Source organism: Gobio gobio (assembly GCF_949357685.1).
Source record: "Gobio gobio genome assembly, chromosome: 14".
Lineage (NCBI taxonomy): Eukaryota > Metazoa > Chordata > Actinopteri > Cypriniformes > Gobionidae > Gobio > Gobio gobio.
Window position 1 is genome coordinate 20,679,990 of NC_137107.1, and position 22,687 is coordinate 20,702,676.

Below are 22,687 nucleotides of genomic sequence, written 5' to 3' on the forward strand. Positions count from 1 at the left end.
ACGGCTTTCGTTGACCACAAGCCGCTGACGTTCGCCATGGCCAAGTCTTCGGAGCCATGGTCTGGTCGACAGCAGCGCCAGCTCTCTGCCATCTCAGAGTACACCACTGACATTCAGCATGTGGCCGGCAAAGATAATTTAGTCGCCGACTGCCTCTCCCGGGCAGTCACTGGATCCGTCCACTTGGGTCTCGACTACGCAGCCATGGCTGAGGATCAGTCTGCGGACTCGGAGGTACAAGCCTACAGGACGGCCCCCACGGCGCTGCTCATGAAAGATGTGGCGTTTGACACAGCCAACGCTACACTCCTCTGCGATGTCTCCACTGGCCAACCGCGCCCCATGGTACCTGCTGGCTGGAGGCGAAAGGTTTTTGACGCCATCCACGGCCTTTCCCACCCCGGGGTGAAGGCCTCTACCAAGCTGGTGGGGGCCAAGTTCGTCTGGCCAGGCCTGCGGAGGGACGTTAGGGCCTGGGCTGCTGCCTGTGTGGCGTGCCAGCGCGCAAAGGTGACTCGTCATACTAAGGCACCTTTGGCACCCTTCAAAAGTGCCAGAGAGACGTTTTGATCACGTGAATGTGGACCTGGTGGGCCCACTGCCCCCCTCCCGTGGTTATACTTACCTCCTCACTATGGTGGACAGGACAACTAGGTGGCCAGAAGTGGTTCCCCTGTCCTCCATTACATCAGCCGAAGTAGCCCGGGCATTCATTATGGCTTGGGTGGCCCGTTTCGGAACACCGTCTGACCTCTCTTCGGACCGGGGTCCACAGTTCACATCAGAGCTTTGGACGGCGGTCGCCGAGGTTCTGGGGGTGAAGCTCCACCGTACCACAGCCTACAACCCACAAAGCAACGGACTTTGCGAGCGGTTTCATCGGGACATGAAGGCTGCGCTCAGGGCTAGCCTTACGGACAACAACTGGGTTGACCGCCTCCCATGGGTTACGCTTGGCCTTCGCTCCGCCCCCAAGGAAGATCTTCAAGCCTCATCAGCCGAGCTGGTGTACGGCCAGCCCCTGCGCGTTCCGGGGGAGTTTCTTCCAGGTGCCACGGCCCCTTGGTCGGTTGCCGCCCATCGTGCTGTGTCCAGCAACATTGCCGACGCTTTTGTTCCCATTCCAACGTCTCACCATGGCCTCCCCCAGTCCTACGTGCCCAAGGATTTACCGTCAGCCAAGTACGTTTTTATCCGCCACGATGGCCATCGTACCCCGCTGCAGCCCCCCTACGATGGGCCCTTCCGTGTCCTGGCCGGAGGGTCTAAGAACTTTGTTGTGGATATGGGGGGCAGGCAGGCCTGAGCGGGTGGCTATAGACCGTCTCAAGCCTGCTCATGTGGACATTGGCGAACCGCTTCAGCTGGCCCAGCCCCCACGGAGAGGGCGACCTCCAGCAGCAGCCTCGGCCCCTGCCCTCTCCCCTGGCACGGTCCCTGCCCCGCCCCTTGCCCCTTGCCCTTTTCCTGTTAAGCGCAGCCGGTACGGTCGCCTGGTCCGCCCCCCTATACGTTGACTCTTAGGGACTGTTATGAGCTGGATTGTTCTATTTTGAGTACCCGTTCGGTATGGGCCTGTTATTATGGGTGAATTCTGGGGGGGCCTGTGTGGTGACCCACAAGTTAAATAGAGAGACATTCACCTAGAGACTGTACCTTTAAGGGAGCGGGGTTTTCGAGTTAAGCACTTCCGGGTTAACGTTGTGTGACTGTTGTTTACATTACGCTGTAAAGTAATGCATGTTTGAAGTGGATAGTAAAGTCGACTCAACGCATCTCTGTCTCCAGTCTCCTCACTTATAACACTCCACAGTACCATATATTGAAATGCAACTCCCTCCAAGGCGAATCTCCAGAACTGCTTTTGATGGATGATTTTTTTTTTCGGGGGGGGGGGGGTGATTTTTATTTCCGCTATAACAGTGGCTCCCAAGCAGGGCATATGAACAGGCTCTGTGTGGGCAACAAACACTCTTTTTCGAGTACCCAGAACTGAATGGGGAGGCAGGAAAACTGGGCTTTTTGGAAGGTGGTAGCGGCCGCAGCGGGACTTAGCCTCCTCTTCCTTTCTCGGCCATCAGGTCAGCCTCTGGGCTGCAGGGTCCAACACTACCTTGGGTCGGGTGCCCTGTCGCACCGGAGGTGGGTGGCGCCTAGCAGAGCGTGAGCGCCATCTGAGATCGGAGCTTGGGGCTGGTTTGTTGGCTGGTGACCTGTCCCTCTGCATCTGCTGTTGAGCTGGCACTAGTTTAGGGCAGCTCGGGGCAGAGGAAGTGGAGCGCTTTGGCAAAAAGTGTTGCATGGCCTGGGACGACTTTTGTGCTGCCGTGAAGCGCTCGGTGAAGTCATCGACGGGGGGTCCAAAGAGATCGGTGGAGGAGACTGGTGAGTCAAGGAAAACAGCCTTATCCGCGTCCTTGAACAACATCGCCCAACATCGATCGACCAATGGCCTGCAGTGTCATCTTCGTGGCGCGCAGAGCCAGATCCGTGGCGCTGCACATCTCTTTGATGGTGACCTTTATTAGCTTTACTTGATACACTTGGAGAATAGCCATAAAGCAGCTGCTGCCTGGCCGTTGGAGGTGTAAGCATGTCCAGCAATGGCCGAGGTGGTGCGGCAAGGTTTGGATGGGTGAGCGGCCTTGGTTTTTCAGCCAATGGCGGCGGGCGGGCACAGATGTGCGGCCACAGCTTCGTCCAGAGGAGGCAGCTTCTCATAACCCTTCTGTCCAGCGCCGTCAACAGACGTGTTTTTGTCAGCTCATCGTGCACTTCAGGAAAGAAGGGCGCTGATCGCTGAGATGGAGTCTGATGTCATCCAGGCAGGAATCACTCGTCCAAGCGGCTGCATGTGGGCTACTCAGGGGCCGACCACTCCAAACCGAGCTGTTCAACAGCTTTTGACAGCACACGATAGAGCTCTGAGTCCATAGACGCTCTGGTGTCAATCAACTCCAAAGGCGGCAAGGGGGTGGGGTCTTGCAGCAAGCCCGATCACTCCTCAGCTTCTGACACTGCTAGAGACATGCTGTCATCCTGCGGCTCATCATCAGATCCCCCAAACGAAACCAAGTCATTCGCAGCCACAGAGGAGAGGAACCTCTTCTTGTGGAGAGAGCGAGTCGACGTGATATTGCCCTCGCCCGAGTGCTGAGATCCTCTGCCCCGCTGTTTTTTCTTCACGGGTTCCTGGGAGGAAGAAAAGAACGCTATCAGCGAGCGCAGAGAGACGAGACTCATACTCTCGCAGTGAGAGCAGGTCGAATCAGCGAGCGCTGCTTCTGCGTGGGACTCGCCCAGACATTGCAAGCACTCACTGTGCCGGTCAACATGCAGAGGGGCTCTGCATGTGCCACAATCGTGGCGCGACATTTGCAACAATGACACAGAAAATGAGCTCTTTCTCTTAAAGCTCTTAATAAAAGTACACCGCAGTGCACTCGCTCGACTGCAGGCGGCTCGTGGGCGAAGCACTGATTAGGCTGTAACACAGTGGCGGGAGAACAGGGCTGCTTGAGAGCCACGATCTTATCTGGCTGCTGTAGAGCAGGCGATCAACACTGCACGTGAGCGACGGTCTGAGCGGCGAGCTGAAGAGCTGAGAGTGCTGCGGCTGCTCGAAATGGTGGCTGCGCGGACACGAGCTGCTTGAGAGCGGCAAGCTGAAGAGAGCAGCGAGCAGGGAGCCGGACTGATCGACTGCACAAAGGCGCAAAGATCATAGGCGAGTCCAGCTGCTTGCAGGTGAAGGCGGCTTCAATCCAAGTTCCAACGAAGAGATGTTATCTGCGTTGCTGAAGGAGAATTAATCAATTTGCCATGGTGAAACGGCCGCTTTTATAGTCCGCGTCTCCACCCATTTTGGCGGGCTCGCTCACCATTGACTCCCGCATGCCGCGCCGCCATTGGTTCAATTTCTTTAACTTTTTGAACCAATTGACGTGCAGTATTCACTGCGTGATTGAAAGGCTTCAGAATCTGAGAAAAAGGATTTTTCCCTGTTGCGTCTTGTCTTATTTATATTAATAAGATGAACGACACAGTACTCATGTAGTATCGCAAGGGAACTGTTATGACATCTACAGTATGGAAAGAAGCTGAATTCACATTAAAAAAAAATACAAAATTGTGTTCTATAAGAAAGAAAATCATCGGGAAGCATATAGTCTTACAAATCCCAGCTTACTTTATTCAATATTTCATAATTATAAAATAGCTTTAATATAGCCAGCCACTTTCTTACCAATTATGCCCATGTTGAAAGCAAACATCAGAGACACTCCAATTGGGAAACCCACAAAACAATATCCCACAATGTTACAAAGAGCACCAAGCAGCTGCTTTCCTGAACCTCTGACAATGCCACCTGTAATAGCCTATACCAAACACACATTTGGGTGATTATCAAAAGGAAAATATAAAAATAAATTCACAATGTGTGAAATACAAATAGCAGGCCAATTCAAATGAATAACTGTGAGCGTTACAAAAAGAAGCTTTGTGTTTCTTTTTTCCAAAAATATATTCCAATATACTTACGGAAGTGGCATCGAATAGATAAACAAAGCCATACATGATCATGACCTGTGAAACTCTGAGGACAATTTCCCTGCAAGATAGAGAGTTAATGAAACCAGTTATAATGCTATTCTGCATCATTTGATCCTCGTTTGATGAAAAACTGCTGACATAATATACATAAACTGTACATGTTGTTAAAAATAATATATATATTTTTTTAAAAAGCCTTGTGAGATAATACAATTACCATCTGGACTAGCTACTATGCAGTGTTCATCATCAACTTACTCATCTTTGCTAAAGATGTATCCAATAATGTTGTTAGTACCTCCAATTATCATTGCAATCACACAGGAAACAAGTACTGCAGTAGAGAAAAGGAACAGATATTGAAAGAAAATGACTGCAAAACATCATATGAGTAACAATAATTATAGTGATTATCATTTTATGTTTCATTTTGACAATACTTTATTTAATGTCCTGATATCTTATATTAACAGGTTTCCAAAAAAAATTATGTGTTCAGTATCAGTTAAAGCTATTGAAAAGACAACATACATCCACAGACTAAAGATACTTTTGCCGACAGCCTGGCTTGTTCTGGGTTTCCAGCTCCAAGAGCATTTCCCACCCTCACATTGGCTGCCACTGCAAATCCCAGAGGAAACTGAATCACAGAGAAAACAATGACTTGTGTTCAAATACTACCTAATGGATTCCTATAATAAATTTGGCTACTTTTTTGACAGTCATCTCTAGGTCAAAAAAAAAAAAAAAAAATTATATAATATATATATATATATATATATATATATATATATATATATATATATATATATATATAGTCGCTCAATTTACCCAGATTAATCCTAATACACAACAGTTCAAATGTTTAAAGGTCGGTAAGATTTTTAAATACAATTTTAAAAAAAAGGTAATACTACGCTGTTAAAAAAAGATCAGTTAGTCATGGCAACCTATGATTTTACATTACTTTAACTTTAAGTTAAACAAGATACAACTATTTAAGTATTTAATACAATTCAAATTGAAATGACAACCAAGTTGATCCTACTTAATGTAAGGCAGCAATTGAACTTAAGTTTTTAAGTTAAAATACTATTGTGTGTACTATTATTGCAATTTGAAAATTACATGTTCCCTTTAAAGGGGACTAAATGCTGCGTTAGAATGTTGATGCTTTGGAAATGCTTTTGCGTGACCGGTGTCTGAAGCACGTGTGGAATCACTCCAATCTCATTGGCCAATCATAGTCCCGTGATAGATGACGGCACAGCTCGGAAGCTATAAAGGACACCCGGACCAAACATTGTAAGCTAGAGTGCTAGAGTGGCTGTGAAGAGGCACTTATGGAGAATGATTGACTCTCTCTGAAATAAAGGAAAGAGAAAGGTCCTTCCACTCACCCTCCAGGCCTCTGCTGTGAAACAGTACACACTGTTGTTGAGAGGTTTCACAGGCAAAGAAACAGGCGGCAGCGTTCCAAAGGTATAAAGGAGTCCAGGTACTCTGGATTGCTCCCGAGCAGCCCCAGCCAAGCACAAGAGGAGAAGTGGCTCACATTAAGTTTAAGTGTGACCACATCCAGGTGCCCGCTGGAGATCGGTCTGCCAACCCCACCACCTCTAGTATTTTAGGGAGAAGCGGTTTCCAGCGAGATCCTTGCACAGTCTTACCAATATAGGGTTCTTCCGTTCGGCCTAGCCTTGTAGCCTTGCAATTTCACAAAGTACATGGATGCCGTTGTGATATCAGGGCATTCGTGTACTTGGGCATACACTTAGACAACTGGTTGATTCTAGCCTAGTCCGATGAGATGGCGGTTTGGCATCAAGAGGTCATCCTTGCTCACATCAGGTGCTTGGGCTTGAGACTAAACTCCAAGAAGAGTGTGCTTTCTGACATGGGACTCGGCTACGATGCTGACACACCATTCTCCTGCTCGTATCGAGTTGATTCTTTCAGCTATATGCAAAATCCGGCTACACCAAGCCATCACTGTAAAATAGTTTCAGAGACTGTGACAGTTGCGTCCAACGTGATTACTTTGGGCCTTCTTCACACGAGATCATTGCAGTAGTGGCTCAAGACTAAAGGGTTTTAGCCCAAGAACAAGGTGCAGGTACGTGCTTTTGTACCCTAGTGATGTGGAAGAAGCCTTGGTTCTTAGCCCACGGTCCTGTGCTGGGGGCATCCTGTCATCACAAAAAATGTATGACAGATACTTCCCTCACGGGCTGGAGTGGAGTCCTAGAAAACCGCTCAACTCAGGGTTAAAAGGAGAGGTTATCTTCTTTCATGGCACATCAATTGTCTGGAGATGATGGTTGTATTTCTAGCACTGAGATGCGGCTGCCATGTCCTTGTCCACTCAGACAACACATTGATAGTCTCATACACAAACCACTAGGGGATCTGCGGTCATGCCGTCTTTGCAGATATGGCGCACCAGATCATCTTCTGAGTCCAGGGCAAGCTGCTCTCTGTGAGAGCAATTTCAATCCCTGGGCACCTGAATCGGGGGCAGACATCCTGTTGAGGCAGGGAATGGAGACACCACCCAGAAATGGTGGAGTTAATTTGGAGGAGGTTCGGCCAGGCAGTAGTTTATTTGTTTGCATCAGTAAAAATGGCACATTATCCGCTCTGTATCTTCCTCACGCATCCAGTTTTGTTGGGGTCGGATGCCATGGTTCAGATCTTCTGTCTCGAACACAATTTATCACCCCTGACCGGAGATATGTAAATTGAGGGTTTGGCCCCTGAGGGCAACAGAAGTTCATTGTGCAACAGAAGCGTCAGACAAATGTCTATTTTAAAATGCGCGTTCAGCCCCACCGGCACGCTCCCTATTCACAGAGTACACACGATCGCGAAAGTAAACGCGAACACACATTCAAACGCGATTTCAATACGTTACCGCAGTTTGAAAGCGGCTCCCTGAGAATCTCTCTCAATATGAAAGCTATCTGTGTAGTTAACCATCTCTTAGCTCTGTATCATGCTTGAAGTGGTCTCTATTTGCACTTTGAATATTGAGTACTTTGATTATGGTTGCACTTGATCTATTATCAATTTGTGGGAAGGAGTTCAGTTAGGAGGTCAAAAGTTGTAGAAGCTCATAAAACGTGTGCAGTTCTAAGGTCTAAAGAGACAATTCAGGAAAGAAGCCAGTCAGTTGAGTTTGTGTAAAACCTTTTACAGTGCTTGAGTATTGTTGTCTTTTACTGCAGATGATAATTCATACTCAGAAAGTAGAACTGAAATGACATTCAGTTAAACGTTGAAACATTTCAAATGCACCTGCAAACAATTTCTCTAGTCATGCATTTCATCATTGAGGATTTCTTAAAAATACTATGTAAAAATCTCATCTCGGTCTCGTGAGCCCAATCTTGTGTCTCGTCTCGTGAGATAAGTGTCTAGTCAAACCCCTACATGCTACTATGCAAAATCAGGTCAAATCAGACCATGTAATACTGTTAGTACCATACACATAATGCTGGACAGTTCATAGACGACAGACTGAGCGCCCAGCTCAACCTCACTGATGAGTCCTGCAATAAAAGTAGGGGGGGGGGGGGCATAAAATACACCAATATTCATCATATATGTCCAATATTGTTATGACATGAAAGAATATGAATTAAATAAATATTTTGATAGTTTGCAGACCTGCCAGGAATTCACCAATCTCTAATGTCCACCACTCCACACAAAGCATGAGCATGCTGGGAAGAGCCAAGCAAATGAAGGCGCCCCATTCCTGCAGACAGTCACGAGACCAGCCTAATGGTATGTGCGAATATAACAGAGTCCACTGTAGGCAAGTTTGGTGAACCCAAGTGCAGTTTAATCAACTCAAAATCCAAAACATAAAACAAATACTTGACTTGGCGTGGCGTGGCAATACAAGAAACAATACTTGACTTGGCATGGCTAAACATAAAACTCACCGACAGCAGGTTACAACATCAATACTAGACAAGCACCATGACAAACATGGGGGCTTAAATACACAAGGACTGATGACAAGACAAGGGACACCTGTGAACACTGATTAACCAATGAACAAATGACATGACACAAGAACACATGAGGGTAGGATCACATGAGGGCAAGGGAATCACATGACAAACCAGGAAAACATGACAGAGAACGTGGCAAACGAAGAAACAAGACAGTGAGCATGACATTGAACATGATAAACTGAAGAACATGAAACATAACCCAAAACACACTGTGACAGTGAGGCAGACAAATATCAGCAGGACACATGGGACAAATACAATTTCAGATAAAAAAACAGACTAATCAAAACATAATTAAATACCAGCATTTAAGCCAAATTAATTGTATTACTCATGTCGTACGACATGACACCAATTGAATATGAGTAAACTAGTCATGTAGATTGCTCAATAAAACTATTCAATTCAAACAGGTGCACTGTCAGGCTTTTTTAGGATGCAGAATGAGTAAACAGACCTCTGCAGAACTGAACAGCAGAGACTCACCCTCCCAGGTGGCTTTATGCAGGCCCAAACATTGGATGTACACATAGAGAAGCACAGCCAAGGAATACTGAGAAATTGCATTCGCAGCAGCAGATCCTCTGTGAAACACATCAGGGTAACATACAAATGTGAGAATTGAAAACAATAAAAAATGGTCTCTAAATATGAGATAAACTGAATCTAGCAGCTTCTTACGCCACACCAAGATCAAGCATATGAAGGAAGATGTAGTTTATTAAAGCGTTGAGCACATTCCCTGCTGCTCCTGTGATGACCTGAGGCCAAATAATACCCTAAACAAACATACAAACAAAAACAGACCCTAAGCATCATAGCAATATATACTCAAACAGCAGAGCATGATGCTAACAACACCAAGGAGTATGATTCCAGAGGAAAGCATAAAATCATTAAATATGCAACCTAATTGCAATATAAGATGTAAATGCATAAATTTAAGAACTTCAACAAAATGGAGGTTACCTGATTTTGAAGATACAATCCCTGCAGCTGATACATGAAGGCAGCCTGAAGATAAAAAAGGATATAAGAAAAAGTTTGTTGGAAAATGAAAATAATAATAATAATACTCACTCTCATGTCATTCCAAATCAGATTCATTTTATGCGTTTGTTTTCTTTGTGTGAGGAACAGAGTGAAATTTAAGTTATTCACTGAAAACCGCATAGGTTTAATTCAGCATTAGCTTTGAATATATGATGACAGAATTTTATTTTCTCTCTATCTTTTTGGTGAACTGTCCCTTTAAAAACATAAATTTTATTCCTGTGATGGCAAAGCTGCATTTTCAGCATCATTACATTCTTCAGTGTCACATGATCCTTCAGATCATTCTAATACTGATTTGGTTCTCAAGAAACATTTCTTGTAATTATCAATGCTGAAAACAGTTTAATAGCAGCTTAATATATTGGTGTGTATATATATATATATATATATATATATATATATATATATATATATATATATATATATATATATATATATATATATATATATATATATATATATATATATATATATAGTCGCTCAATTTACCCAGATTAATCCTAATACACAACAGTTCAAATGTTTAAAGGTCGGTAAGATTTTTAAATACAGTCTGTAAGTCTGTATAATGTGATGTGATTTAATACATTTTTTTTGCATATGGGCAATTCTTCTAATGCTGTTTCATGAATCTATTTACATATACTGTATATTTGGCCTCAGCTCAACTTTTGTCAACACCATCAGTATTTGTCAACTCCATCAGTATTTTACACCGTCAGTTGAAGGTTTTTGTTAATTTTAAAAGAAATGTCTTATTCTTTTTTCAATTTATTGTGTAAAAATGTTAAAACATCAATGGAGCTACATGATGATATGTCTTAATTACCTAAGAACATTGGTGATATATGTTTAATATTTAAAGGAGGGAGGAGAATTAAGGAATTTAGAAACTGGGTTGTTCATAATAGTGTGAAAACAAACAGAAAATAAACAGAGAATGTATTTTATGATTTAGATCCTTTACTGAACACAAGTATTACATAACTGAAGATTTTACATTGTTTTGGGATAGATTAAATTAAATTAGCATGATGTTTAGTGTTTAGAGTTGACACAAATTAAGTTATGGACTGAATAAAAATAGTTTTTTAAACAACATATTTAGAAAAAAAAAACTTTTCCCTTACATGGTTATTATCGGAGACCTTTGTCTACATAAATACCAATTTTGAATAATGTAGTGTTAGTTTTATTTTTTAACATTTTAAAACATGTTTTGTCCCTTATCTCAAGAATCAGTGACATATATATATAAAGTATATCACCATACTGTATATAAAGTTACAGTATTTCCTGACAGGTGTGCAAAAAGGTATCACTCACAGGCAAAGCAGGCATGAATATTTTTACATAGAGTTGTGACAGACTGTTGAGAGAGAGAAACAATTAGGCTACACACAGTTAAAGAAACTACAGACACATGTCCAAATTATATGACATCATGCTATATCACAATACTGAGGCCTACATCATTTACTTCTATCACAATAATGTTGACAACAGACTCAGATTCAGGTAAGTTTTGCTAAACAGGACCATTATTTAATGTGTGTTGAATGTGTCAGACCTGACCACACTGGGACTCTGTCGGATAGCCAGCAGGATTGCCTCTGTGTTGATGAGCAGCGCCCAGCAGGGGAAACAGGCCAACAGGAGGATGAGTATCCCTCTCTGCAGTACCACACCCACTCGCTTCAGATTATTACCCCCAAACGTCTGCAGGACATAATTCAACTCAAATGACACCTAAGCACAACTGATACTCACATTACTGAACATTCACTATCATACCTGAGAGATAAGTGTATCGCATGCAGACGCCAACCCAGAGCCGATGGAGATGCCGAACACATTAATAACCTGTGAGCAAAAATAACTTATTTATAAAGGCGATGGGTGTTTTAATGAACACCACAAACATGAAGTTATTTTGTGAACTCACTCACAGCAATAGCCAGAGCCACACCGGCCAGTTCAGTTTTCCCTAAGTGTCCACAGAACACAGTGCTGACGAAGCTGATCAGAAAGATCATCAGCTGAGATATAAACTGCATTAAGAGAGAAAACATTCAACAGTAAATAATAACAGCTAGATTTTTTGCTAAGTGTCAGTTAAAATTCATTACATACACAAATTGATTTTACACTGATTAAAATTATATCATTAATTATTCACCCTCATGTCGTTCCAAACCTGTAAGATTTTCGTTCATCTTCGGAACACAAATGAAAATCTTTATGATAAAATCTGAGCGATTTCTGTACTCTCCATTGACAGTCAATGCAACTACCACTTTGAAACTTGAAATTGAGAGGTTAAGTCTAAACTTTATGAAGAGTCTGAATTGATTTATATGATAAACAGATTTAATTTGGGCCTTTATTAACATTTAAACATTGATCAGCGATCATATAAAGCTCAACCGAACCTGCTTGACGTGTGAGAATGAACCTCATTGGTTTTTGTGGAAGCTCAAAGCTCATTTAATGATTGCTTAATTGCTTCTTGCAGAAGCCTAAACATGCTGTGCAACACAAGAACAATCCTCATTGGTTTTTGCAGAAGCTCAAACGTGCTGCTTAACACACGAGAATTAACCTCATTGGTTCTTACAGAAGCTCAAGCATGCTGCGTAACACATGCGAACGAACCTCATTGGTTTTTGTGAAAGTTCAAATGTGCTGCGACACACAAGAACGAAGCTCATTGGTTCTTGAGGAAGCTAAAATGTGCTGCGTAACACAAGAATGAACCTCATTGGTTCTTGTGGAAGCTCAAATGTGCTGTGTAACACAAGAATGAACCTCACTGGTTTTTGTGGATGTTCAAACATACTGTGTAACACAAGAATGAAGCTCATTTGTTCTTGTAGAAGCTCAAATGTTCTGCGTAACACAAGAGAATGAACCTCATTGGTTCTTGCAGAAGCTCAAACGTGCTGCTTAAAATGAGAATAAACCTCATTATTTCCGTTTCGTTCAGTCACTCTGATGAATGGGGGTTTCGCTTAGAAGCCTATCACCTTTGAGTTCTTACAAAACTAGCCAATGGCAAGGAACGCCCCACCGCGTTCGTATATAAGGAAGAACACTGGCAATCTCGCATTATTTTTCTGCTTCGGACCCAAGAGTATCTCTTCACTTCTGCAAGCCTGAATTCTGAGTTCTCTCTTCAGTTCTTCGAGATGAGTGGTTCTCCAGTGTGTTGGTGTGATGGTGCATTCCAGCGATTCCACATTGCCTGCCTGCTGGTCTGTGCAGTGATTTGAAACAGCTGTGTGTGTTTCCCTGGGCACTTCAGCACTCTGCAGAGCTTCCTCTCACAAAAGAGCTTGCGCGTGGCACGTCTTTTTAAAGATGTCTCGCCCGTGCACTTCTGGGTGCGGTCGATCTCTGTCGCCGCCTAATGGGCACAATCACTGCTTGACGTGTTTGGGCTTACAGCACGCTCAAGCAGCGTGTGGTTGAGTCATGTTCTCACTGCGGGAACATGACCATTGCGATGTTGCGGTAGAGACTCAATGACCTCCGTAACACCCAAATTTGTCCCCTCCACGAGAGGTGATACTTTGGCTGGTGGCCAGGGTGACCTGAGGGTTACGGTGTGAAATAAAGCCCACGACGATCCTTCCTCAGGCCACACCCCCCTCTTGCACACCGCGAAACACGAGTGTTTGGACTGAAACAGCAGGACCATCTGCGGACACCCCGCTTGTTTCATTCGGCGCTCCAGACAAAGATGAGATGTCGATCGCCGTATCTCAAGGTGGGCTGGAGTCCTCTGGGGATGAAGATTCGGCTATGCTGCCACCTTCTGGTGTGCCAGCATTTCCTGAGTCTGACCCGGAGTTGACAGCCATGTTATCTCAGGCAGCAGCGAGCCTCGGGCTAGCCTTCGCTGCCCCAACCAGGGTACGTTTGTGGTTCGCATGACCCCGCTGGTTCGGTTCTTGAGAGCCTGGCTAGAGCTTCCCAACCTGTCCCACTGGCTCGCTACGACCATCAGGCTCGGCTATGCGATTCAGTTCGCACAGTCTCCTCCCCGCTTCTGGGGAGTCCGCTATACCATGGTAGGTGGCAATGCCCCTGTCATGCGCGCGGAGGTCGCTACCTTACTGGCGAAGGCTCCCTCCGGCCGAAATGAAGTCCGGCTTCTACAGCCCTTAATTCATTGTACCCAAGAAAACCGGTGGGTTACGACCAATCCTGGACCTGCACGTCTTGAACCGAACCCTTCACAGGCTTCCATTCAAGATGTTGACAGCCAAACGCATTTGCGAATGTGTTCGTCCGTTGGATTGGTTTGCAGCGATCGTCCTGAAGGATGCGTACTTTAATGTCTCCATTCTTCCTCGACACAGACTATGGTTTGCTTTCGAGGGACAGGCATACCAGTACACAGTTCTCCTGTTTGGGTTAGCCCTATCTCCTCGTGTCTTCACAAAAGTTGTTGAGGCAGCCCTTGTGCAACTCAGGCAACACGGGGTTCGCATCCTGAACTATCTCGATGACTGGCTGATACTAGCTCACTCTCGAGAGCAGGTTTGCGAAAACAGGGACCTGGTGCTCCAGCACCTCTCCCGTCTGGGCCTTCAGGTCAACTGGGAAAAGAGCAAACTCTTCCGCGTGCAGAGGATCTCTTTTCTTGGTATGGAAATCTACTCGGTCGCCATGTAAGCACAGCTTACGAGCGAGCGTGCGCAGTTGCTGCTGACTTGCCTGAGAAAATTTGAGGGCAAGAGTGCGGTTCTACTAAAATTATTTCAGAGGCTTCTGGGGCATATGGCATCCGCAGCGATGGTCATGCCACTCGGACTGCTTCATATGAGACCGCTTCTGCACTGGCTTCGCGATCGAGTCCTGAGATGGGCATGGCAACCAGGCAAGCTCCAGGTACCAGTGACTCGGGCCTGCATTCACCCCGTGGAACCTCTCCTTTATACGGGCCGAAGTGCCCTTAGAACAAGTTTCCAGGCATGTTGTTGTATTAACAGATGCGTCTGCCCCGGGCTCCTGGACAGGACCCCAGCGTCTCATGCATGTAAATTGCCTCGGGTTGCTGGCAGTAGGCTTCACTCTGCACCGCTACCGGCGTTGCTCAAGGGTCAACGCGTACTAGTCCGGTCAGACAACACGGCCACAGTAGCGTACATCAAGTAGCTGCTCGATTGTAATCTCCGTCTATACAAATTCTGGCGAGCTGCACAAATACATTGGATTCCCTGTTTTGATGCCGATGTAGGATCACAAAGCCATGTGAATCAATAGTAATGCAACGTTCGCCATTGTTGATGGAAGGCTTGTTCGAGATGTATCGGCGCTATGCAGACCGATTGCCGCATGACATCAAAGTACAACAAGAACATACGTCTCCTTATGCTTTTGAATTGCTCTTGCATACTTTGTAATCACGCGCTGATCGGTCTGCGCAGAAGCATCTCGAACAAGCCTGGTGTGTTTGTGTTTCCTGCTGCCTCGCTAGCGTTGCTGAGAAAGTTGAGACGTATACAGTGACGTAAGACCTGGCTTTGTGGTGGCTCTCTAGCCCGTGGAAAGGCAAACTGGTTCTTAGAAGGCTCGTCAGTCGAACCAACACAGAGCCAGCACTAGCACTATCTCTGAACTAGCTACCAGTTCATGCTGTTGAAAAAGGGCTAACAGAAGCTCAAACGTGCTGTGTAACATGAGAATGAACCTCATTGGTTCTTGCTGAAGCTCAAACGTGTTGCGTAACACACGAATGAACCTTATTGGTTCCTACAGAAGCTGAAATGTGCTGCGTAACATGAGAATTAACCTCATTGGTTCTTGTGGAAGCTCAAACGTGCTACGTAACACGAAAATGAACCTCATTGGTTCTTACAGAAGTTTAAACTGGCTGCGTAACATGAAAATGAACCTCAGTGGTTCTCAGACATATTGCGAACTTGCTTGAGCTTCTGTTTACAACTGATGTGTGAGCTGATGAATATATATGAGAATAAAAGTTAAAATTAAATCTGTTCATAATATAAAGCGATCGTATCTCTTCAGAAAATTTGGACTAAACCTCTAATTCATATGAATTAGTTTTACGATCTCTTTTTAGTTTTTTACTTTTACGAACTTTTTGAAGCATCAAAGGGGTAGTTGCGTAGCTGTCAACGGAGGGACAGAAAGGTTTCAGATTTCATCAAAAAGATCTTCATTTGTGTTTCAAAGATGAACGAAAGTCTTGGAAAGACATGAGGGTAATTATTGACAGAATTTGACACGCATAAATAAATAAATATATAGAGTGCATCCAGAAAGTATTTACAGTGGTTGACTTTTTCCACACTTCCAAATTCATAAAAAATAAAAGCACATGTACATAAGTATTCACAGCCTTTGCTCAAGACTATGTAAAAGCACCTTTGGCTTTTCAAAGTTTTTTCGAGTATGATGCTACAAGCTTGGCACACCTATTTTTGGGTCGTTTCTCCCATCCTTCTTTGCAGGACCTCTCAAGCACCTGGATGGGGAGCGTCGGTGCACAGCCATTTTTAGATCTCTCCAGATGTTCAATCAGGTTCAAGTCTAGGCTCTGGCTGGGCCACTCAAGGACATTCACAGAGTTCCCGTAGCCACTCCTTTGTTATCTTGGTTGTGTGCTTAGGGTCGTTGTCTTGTTGGAAGATTAACCTTCACCCCAGTCTGAGGTCCAAAGTGCTGGATCAGGTTTTCATCAAGGATGTTTCTGTACATTGCTGCATTCATCTTTGCCTCGATCCTGACTAGTCTCCCAGCTCCTGCCGCTGAAAAACATCCCCACAGCATGATGCTGCCACCACCATGCTTCACTGTGGGATGGTATAGGCCATGTGATGAGCAGTGCCTTGTTTCCTCCAGACATGACCTTTGCCATTCAGGCCAAATAGTTCAATCTTTCTTTCATCGGACCAGAGAATTTTGTTTCTTCGGGTACCTTTTGGCAAACTCCAGGTGAGCTGTCGTGGCCTTTAACTGAGGAGTGGCTTCCATCTGGCCACTCTACCATACAGGCCTGATTGGTGGAGTGCTGCAGAGATGGTTGTTCTTCTGGAAGGTTCTCCTCTCTCCACAGAGAAATGCTGGAGCTCTGTCAGAGTGACTATCGGGTTCTTGGTCACCTCCCTGACTAAGGTCCTTCTCCCCTGATAGCTCAGTGTGGCCGGGCAGCCAGCTCTAGGAAGAGTCCTGGTGATTCCAAACTTCTTCCATTTACGGATGATGGAGGCCACTGTGCTCATTGGGACCTTCAATGCTGCAGAAATGTTTTGGGATTGGGATACAACAGGATTGTATTGAGACACAGATCTGAACCTTGTGTCTCAATACAATCCTGTCTTGGAGGTCTACAGACAATTCCTTGGACTTCATAGCTTGGTTTGTGCTCTGACATGCACTTCTTCTTCTTCTTCTTCTTTAACCCTCAGAGCCCGACGGCATCGCCCACGACGTCATACGGCACCTCCGATAAATATCTATATTATTTCATGAAACTTTTATCGATTTTCTTACCGTTTTTTCCAGCAGAAAGCTAACGAGCTAGCCATCACGGGGGTGTCTTTGGTGTCTTTGTAGCCTTTACAGAAGGTTTTCTATCCAGCCTGGAACATGTGCATCTTTTTGGAGTTGTTCAGCAATAAATCAAAACGCTTACATCCAAGATATATCCACTTGATGTCCATAATTTATAAATTTTCCGTCATTTTTGCCGCTAGCGCGATGCTAGCTGCCATTTTGGATGAGGGTTTGACCAATGACAGGCTGATCCGTCATCCACGTTGGTGTGCGTCATTACGCGAACCACAGCTCTGTTATTGTGGAGAGATAGACGCATGGCTAGTGTTGAGGAGAGAGAGAGAGAGAGAGACGCGCTGCAGTTTTGTGGAGAAAGTTTGAGGAAAAAGTTTGAGAAGAAAGTTTGAGGAGAAGTTCCTGATAGGAACTGTTTTGAGGCTTGGCACCAGTAAATATTCAAAATCCAAAGAGGCCAAAAGCGCCTGGACTTTTTTTGGAAAAATGTAAATAGTTTTGGTTCTGTATAAGTTATCATGTTTATTCCTGAGTTCCAGGACTCTAAAGACTTGAACAAACTGTTTTCCAGAGGAAATATGCTTAGCTTTTATTTATTTGTGTGTGTTTTCAATAAATATTTGAGTGATTCAATTTCCGTTTTATGTTTTCATTTGTCTTTATGGTCCCATAACTTATTTTACATTCAGGTGACATCAATGCAACACAAATATACTGACAGTGCAGCTTGTCTTGAAAAAAAAGAGGTGTGTCAATTGTCTGTGCACAACAGGGTTGATGTTTTACAAGCTTTTTTAGTAAATAACACCAGGCGGAAAATTAATTGTAAAAATACCCTTAGGTCTCTGAGGGTTAAAGTTATTGGCGGTTGGCATACCAATTTGGTGCATTACCGCCACCAACTGCTTGGGGTGTGGAGCTTCAATGCGGATTTATATGCTAATAAAAAAAAAAAAATAAAAAAATAAAAAAAAAAAAATTGTAGTGTTGTTTTTAAATTCTATCAAATAAACCTGTTTCTTTTAAGTACCTAATGAGAACTGGCCATACTGATGGTTTTGATGTAGAAAAAGAAAGTAAACCCTCTACTGATAATTGTGTATAACCTAATTCTTTGACTTGTTCTAATAGTATAGTTCTTTCCATGTTGTATGCTTCACACTCTAGTAATACATGTTCTACAGTTTCTCTCTTGTCACAGTTAATGCATAGTCCCGTTGCGTGTTTACCTAAACGACTGAGATTATGATTGAGACCTGTATGTCCAATTCTTAACCTTGTGATCACTGTTTCTCCCCTTCGATTCCAACCACCCTGTCTCCTTGTTGTCACTTGTTTCTGTACTTTATATAAAAAACGACCTTTGATCTCCTTATCCCATTGTTCTTGCCATAACCCATTGATTCCTGATTTAATGACACTTTTCACTTCCATTTTACTCAATGGAACTATCCATTGCAGATCTGACTCAAGAGTCTTTTTAGCCAAACGATCAACTGCTTCATTACCCTCTATTTCAACGTGAGATGGGACCCACATAAAACTCACTACAATATTAAGATTTTGTAATCTATATAGACTATGAAAGATTTCATAAATCAAGTCAGGCCTACAGACAGATTTGCAGTTTGCAATACTTATTAATGATGCCATTGAGTCTGAGCAGATAATATATTTATTAGGTCCAACCTCCTCTATCCACGTGAGTGCTAGTAAAATAGCTAAAAGTTCCACAGTGTAAACTGCTAAATGATCTGAAGTTCTTTTAAGTATGGATTTCTGAAAGTGTGGTATATATACTGCAGCTCCCGTCTTTCCTGTATTTGGGTCTTTTGAGCCATCTGTAAATATTTGAATACTATTATTATAATTGAGAGCTAGATATTGCTTTACCAGATCGTTCATCCCACCATATTCCTTGCATTGTTTTAATGTATTTGCGATTTCAAGGTCCACAACTGGTAATGGAAACATCCAAGGGGGAATAGTAGGTAACGCCACTGCACAGCTGTTAGTTAATTTAACTAGTCCCAGTTTCTCGGCTTGTCCGTTTCCCACCCATCCAAAACTATTAAATTGCTTTCTTCCATGCTCCCAACATGAATTTAACACTGGTTTAGTTGGATGACCCTGCTTATGCCCCTGTAAGTTTACCCAATATACCATGGCAAGCTGAAGACGTCTCAGAGATAAAGGCATCTCCCCAACCTCCACCTGTAGAGCTGGGATTGAAGAAGTCTTGATTGCACCACTACATAGGCGGAGGGCTTGTGTTTGGATTAAGTCAAGCCTTTGCAAATGAGATTTTGCAGCTGAACTAAATGCAATGCATGCATAATCCAATGTTGATCTAATTAACGCAATATAAATATGTTTAAGAGAGTTCATACTGGCACCCCAACCACTTCCTACCAGGCATCTCATAACATTGACTGCCTTCTTACACTTGGTAACATTTTTCTGTATATGATCTCCAAATGTCAACTAATGGTCCATCCACACACCTAAAAACCTTATACTTTGAACCTGCTTGATTGATTGCCCATAAAGAGTAATTTGTATTGCAGGATTATTACACTTCTTAGAAAAACAAATAACCTGTGTCTTGTCCACAGAAAACCGAAAACCCCACCTATTTCCCCAATTCTCAACAATGTTGACTGCTGTCTGTAGCTTTTTTCCAACAAATGCTGCATTACGACCCCTTACCCATATTGCCCCATCATCTGCATATAAAGACCTCCCAAGTCTAGTATCAACCTCTGAAAAAACCTCATTAATCATGATATTAAACAAAATAGGACTACATACACTTCCTTGTGGTACCCCATTTTCTATAGAGTAAACTTTAGAGTAAGATACTCCAACTCTTACCTCTATAGTCCTGTCCTTCAGAAAATTCATAATCCAGTTGAACATTCTTCCCCCAATTCCCATGGATTCTAATTTAATCAGAAGACCCTCTTTCCACAACATATCATAGGCCTTCTCCACATCAAAGAAGACAGCAGCTACCAGTTCCTTTTTAGTCTGAGCCTTCCTGATTTCATCCTCCAAGCATATCACCGGATCCATAGTTGACCTCCCTCTACGGAAACCACTTTGTTGTGGTATTAGCAAATTCCTACTTTCTAATATGTAAGTTAACCTGTCAGTGACCATACGTTCCATTATTTTACATAAATTAGATGTTAGTGCGATAGGTCTATAACTAGTTGTTTCACCTTTATCTTTACCTGGTTTCCCAATTGGGATAACAACAGAGTGTTTCCATGCTGACGGCAATACCCCTAACTCCCATACCTTATTATATAGCTGCAGGATCACCAACTGCGCTTGAGGATTTAAGTTTTCAACCATTTTATAACATATTTCATCCTTACCAGGAGATGTTTCTCTGGCTCCTACCAAAGCTCTTTTCAGCTCAAAAAAAGAATAAAAATCATTTACTGTTCCATTAAAATCTTCCTTTTCCATTATGATGTTAGAGTGCTCTCTCATTACTTCATCTCTACCTTTCATTGCATCAGGTGTCAGATTTGTAGAACTATGAACTTTTACAAATGTTTTTGCCAGAGCCTCCGCTTTATCTTTATTTGTTATCATAATTTTGTTATTATATTTAATAGCTGGCAATGTATACTCCCTCCTAATTCCTCCCATCCTTCTTATCATGTCCCATACTTGACTAATATGCGTTTCTCTCCCTATATTATTGCAAAATTGCTTCCAGTAATTTTGTTTAGCTTTTCTAATCGTCCGTCTAACTTCTGCTTGTGCCTTTTTGTATTCTATTAGGTCATTAAAAGAGAAGGATCCTTTAACTTTCCTAAAAGCTCTATTTCTTGTCTTAATTGCTTTATTGCATTCGTCTGACCACCAGGGAACTGTCTTGTGTTGTTTTAATCCATTTCCTTTACCAATAACTTCTTTTGCAGTGGAATGCATGATTTCTACTATGTTTGCATTAAAATCATCTATACTATCATATCTGATTTGACTAATTCCTTCTAACCTCATACTACATATCGTATTATAAAGTGCCCAATTAGCATTTTTTAATTTCCATCTAGGGAAACCCATTTCCTCCAACTGAATTGGTCCCACTCCTATTTCACAGACTATTGGATAATGGTCACTACCTACTGTGGAATCGTGTACAACATCCCACTTACTAATTCTTGCTATTTGTTTAGAGACCAATGTTATATCAATTGGAGATTCTAACCCTCTTGCTACATCTACTCTAGTTGCTCTTCCATCATTCAAACAAACTAGATCTTGCTCCTCTATAAATTCTTCCACCACACCTCCATTATAATCAGTGTGTGTACCACCCCAAAGTGTGCTATGAGCATTAAAATCCCCACACCAAACGGTCTTATGTGATTCTTCACCAATTATCTTTTCTAAAGTTTCTTTACTTAGTTTCCCACATGGATTATAATAGTTCACTATCCATATGTTCGTTTTTCCTATCCATACTTCAACTACAATCGCCTCAGAATCTTTACTTACATTTATAATCCTATATCCTATTCCCTGTTGAACAAACATAGCTACACCTCCTCCAGTACCACTTTCCCTGTCCCTACGTACAGCCACATATCCATGTAGTATAAAATCTAAGTGAGGCCTAAGCCATGTTTCTTGTACGCAAATAACGTTTGGTTTCTCACTCCTTTCTTCAATATACTTTTTAAATTCCTGCCCGTTAGAACAAAGACTCCGAGCATTCCATTGCAGAATTACAATAACCATTACGATTCTCCACATGATGACTGAATTTCCTGTGTCCCTGCTATGAGTGTTTCATTTATTGCATCTACTGTTATTTCCCCCAAATTAAGGTATTTTTGTGCTGCCTTTATGATAATTTTAATCCTCTCTGTTCTGCTTTGTGTTTGAGCTGAACAATTGACTACTTCTGCCAGAAATGCTACAAACACAACACTATCCACTCCAATACCTGGTTTGGTTGCTGTAGGGCTATCATCTCTTCTTGTCCTGTTAGGATTCTGATCCTGTCTCTGTTCAGCCACTCTCGTTATTGGTGATATTATCTCACTTCTTTTTGCATTAGTTACTTTAATGGCTTCAGCATACGTCAACTTTCCTTCAACTCTGATTCTCTGTACTTCCGCCGCTCGTTTATGCGCCTCACATCCTTTATACGCAGCACTATGTTCGCCCCCACAATTGCAGCATTTGTTTTTTGTACCTTCGTTACATTTGCCATATTCATGATCTTCTCCTCCACATTTACCACACCTCTGTTTGCCTCTACACACCGCTGCTACATGACCATATCGTTGGCATTTAAAACACCTTAGGGGAGGCGGAACATATGTTCGTACCTGAAAACTCATGAATCCTACTTTAACTCTTCTTGGGAGCACTTCCTCTTGAAATTGCAATAGTATAGATAAGCTCTCCTGTTTTGTTCCATTCTTGAAATACATCAATCTCCTAGCCTTCACTACTTTAGCTCCTGATACATTCTCCAAGAT

At 43.1% G+C, this 22,687-nt stretch overlaps 1 pseudogene across 1 annotated transcript in view; it reads right to left on the minus strand.

The window, feature by feature from the left end:
• The window catches only part of LOC307137057 (multidrug and toxin extrusion protein 1-like), a 33,458-nt pseudogene that overhangs the window by 9,679 nt on the left and 1,092 nt on the right, over positions 1-22,687 (minus strand). Inside the window, exons 2-14 of the transcript in view lie at positions 11,585-11,686; positions 11,430-11,498; positions 11,206-11,354; positions 10,962-11,004; positions 9,549-9,593; positions 9,261-9,358; positions 9,066-9,163; positions 8,224-8,337; positions 8,038-8,105; positions 5,086-5,194; positions 4,813-4,888; positions 4,543-4,612; positions 4,247-4,379 (exon numbers count right to left, since the gene is read on the minus strand). The product of the transcript in view is annotated as a multidrug and toxin extrusion protein 1-like (transcript). The remainder of the gene's footprint in view (positions 1-4,246; positions 4,380-4,542; positions 4,613-4,812; positions 4,889-5,085; positions 5,195-8,037; positions 8,106-8,223; positions 8,338-9,065; positions 9,164-9,260; positions 9,359-9,548; positions 9,594-10,961; positions 11,005-11,205; positions 11,355-11,429; positions 11,499-11,584; positions 11,687-22,687) is intronic.